Below are 3,239 nucleotides of genomic sequence, written 5' to 3'. Positions count from 1 at the left end.
CGCGCACGAGACGGTGAGACATTTACATCTGTTCACCTTCTCATCCAATGCAACGTAACACTGTTCATACTGCATAGAAACGGCTGTAAGAAACATGTCGCGATGCTCATGAAATGTTTTAAATTCAAGCTTCAAATAGTGAAACTGTTGCGTTGAAGAGGGAGAAAATGAACAAAACTGGAGCTTTAAAGCCACATTTACACTGGCACCCTATTGCATTTTTATCTGGATCTTGTTGCATTCATATACATAGCAAAAACACATCCGATTTGGGCCAATTACAAATGGTAATGTTGAGTATTGAACACTGAAAACGTCTCGGTTACGTATGGAACGTATTGTTCCCTGTCTTAATTGTTTAATTTTTTATAATGTATTACCTTCTTGTCGATCACAGTGGTCTGAACAAAAACAGCAGACGGGTTTACTAAAAATGCAGATTCATTCTCAGCCAGCAGGTGGCGCTTTCGGAACGGCAGAAATACAGCGGTTTCCCCGGTAACCGTGGTAGACAAAGCAGCGCAGCAGCTGACTTTGAAACATGCAGCGCTCATACGTATTCAATGAAATCACAGCCTTTTTAAGTTTAATCGTCACATTGAATAAATAAAACAAATTATAATTAGCCCATGATTTATTCACCCTCAAGGCACCCTCGGTGTGTATGACTTCCTTCTTTCAGACGAATCCAATCGGAGTTATATTAAAAAATGTCCTGGCTCTTCCAAGCTTTATAGTGGCAGTGAATGGGTGTTATTTTTCAATAGTCCAAAAGAAGTGCAATAAAGAGCGTCCATCCATCATAAAAAGTGCCTCACATGGCTCCAGGGGGTGACTAAAGGACTCCTGTTGTGAATCAATGCATTTGTGTAAGAAACATATCCATATTTAAAACTTTATAGACCGTAATCTCTAGCTTCTGCTAACTGTCCAGCGGATGACGTAAGCGTAGCGTAAGCTCCGGTGAGAATATGCTAGTCTCGCGAGAACCCACGTTTGTTTACAGGAGCAAAGGAAGCAAAGTTTCCTTACTTTAGCAAAGAAAAACCAGTCTCCTCTCGGCTTATATCGAAATCCTCCGACGTTTTCTTCGTTTTGTACTTCTAATTCTTGACCAGTTTTTTGTTTTGCTCTCTCCATTTCTCACCGGATCTTACGCTACGTCCTTCATCCTCCGCTGGAATGAACGCGCGTACGACTTTTTGAAAAAAATGTTTTATTAAATGTTTTATTTTTTTTCTCTTTCAAAAACAAACATACAGAGATACTTAACGTCAAACAGAACACAAATAAAAATGGGGGATACATATAACAAATATACATTTGGTTAAAACACCTATTTACAAATAACATTTTTTTTAATATGAGAGACGTTTTTATACATTTCTTGTTCCTAGTGATTGAAATCAATGAGTCATAAAATATTTTACGTTCTTTACAGAAAAACTTAAAAGAGGGAGTAATAGACATTATTTTTGTTTTAGTGCATACGACTGTTAGCGGAAGCTAGATTACGGTTTATAAAGTTTTAAATATGGATATTTGTCTAACAAAAACGCATCGATTCGCTTCAGGAGGCCTTTATTTACCCCCCGGAGCCATGTGAGGCATTTTTTATGATGGATGGATGCGCTTTATTGGTCTTCCTTTGGACTATTAAAAAAATAAAACCCATTCACTTCCATTATAAAGCTTGGAAGAGCCAGGATATTTTTTTAAATGTAACTCCGATTGGATTCGTCTGAAAGAAGGAAGTCGTACACACCGGGGATGCCTTGAGGGTGAGTAAATCATGGGCTAATTTTAATTTTTGAGTGAACTATCCCTTTAAGCCATATCGCAATTCTTTGTCTTTCCAGCCCCAAATTTAAGACCTCCTTGTAACAAGAGTTTTTATGGCCTTAAATTTTAGTCTTTTTAAGGACCCGTCAACTTTTCTAATTTTTGAGAATGCCATTGTTTTTCTCTCACTGAAAGTTTCATCTGTCCGCGCGCCGCTCTCTTCTGACCGGAGCAACAGTGAACCGTAGCTAACCGTAGGACCCAAATGGCTCTGCTGAGCTGACCTTGATGTGCTTGATATGAATTTGATTTTATGAGAAATTAGCGCTTGCCGTTTATTTATTTCGTTATGTCAAAAGGCTTTGCTGTGTGATCCGTGTGAGCAGCGCTGCACGTCACTCACGTTCATGTGATCCGGTCGAAATGTCTCAGAATCCAGCTGCAGCTCCTCTGGTTGTTTGTCTTCATGTTGTTGTCCTGATATGAGCTTCATTCACTGCAGGCTGATAGTTTGTCTGGATCTAGACCGCTCTCTTCTTTAATATTTTCTGGCCTGCAAACACTGATGAAACATGTAACTGTTTGTGATTTTTTTTCTAATGTGTGTGTGTTTATTTGGACTGTTGTTCTTTTCTCTGTTGTTCATTATGTTTGGTTGAGTTTTTTGGTCAAAGTTTTGTTTGTTCATTTAAAATAATTTAAAAGATTATTTCTATATTTTTATACATTTTATGTTTATGTACGTTATTTTATGAATTTCCTGAAAGGGAAAGTTGAGTTTAAATAATAATAATAATAATGTTATTTGGTTCTTGTTCTTTTCTCTATTGCTCAATATGATTGGTTGATTTGAATGTTTTTCTAATTAGTTTGTTCATTTAAAATAATTTTACAGATTACAGGTTCACTAGTACTACTACTACTAATGTTATTATATATAATTTATATATATATATATATACAAACATACAATAACATTAGTAGTATATATATATATATATACAGTGGGTACGGAAAGTATTCAGACCCCCTTAAATTTTTCACTCTTTGTTATATTGCAGCCATTTGCTAAAATCATTTAAGTTATTTTTTTTTCCTCATTAATGTACACACAGCACCCCATATTGACAGAAAAACACAGAATTGTTGACATTTTTGCAGATTTATTAAAAAAGAAAAACTGAAATATCACATGGTCCTAAGTATTCAGACCCTTTGCTGTGACACTCATATATTTAACTCAGGGGCTGTCCATTTCTTCTGATCAGCCTTGAGATGGTTCTACACCTTAAGTTGAGTCCAGCTGTGTTTGATTATACTGACTGGACTTGATTAGGAAAGCCACACACCTGTCTATACAAGACCTTACAGCTCACAGTGCATGTCAGAGCAAATGAGAATCATGAGATCAAAGGAACTGCCTGAAGAGCTCAGAGACAGAATTGTGGCAAAGCACA

The 3,239-nt window shown here is 36.6% G+C and overlaps 1 protein-coding gene across 1 annotated transcript in view; it reads left to right on the top strand.

Moving 5' to 3' along the window:
• Positions 1–3,239, top strand: part of LOC107558357 (CLIP-associating protein 1-like) — an 81,556-nt gene that overhangs the window by 30,927 nt on the left and 47,390 nt on the right. The window lies entirely within an intron of this gene.

This window comes from Sinocyclocheilus grahami, unplaced genomic scaffold, assembly GCF_001515645.1.
Source record: "Sinocyclocheilus grahami isolate Dianchi unplaced genomic scaffold, SAMN03320097.WGS_v1.1 scaffold643.1, whole genome shotgun sequence".
Classification (NCBI taxonomy): Eukaryota; Metazoa; Chordata; class Actinopteri; order Cypriniformes; family Cyprinidae; genus Sinocyclocheilus; species Sinocyclocheilus grahami.
The sequence above is the reverse complement of the archived record's forward strand: the minus strand, read 5'-3'. Positions and strand labels throughout refer to the sequence as shown.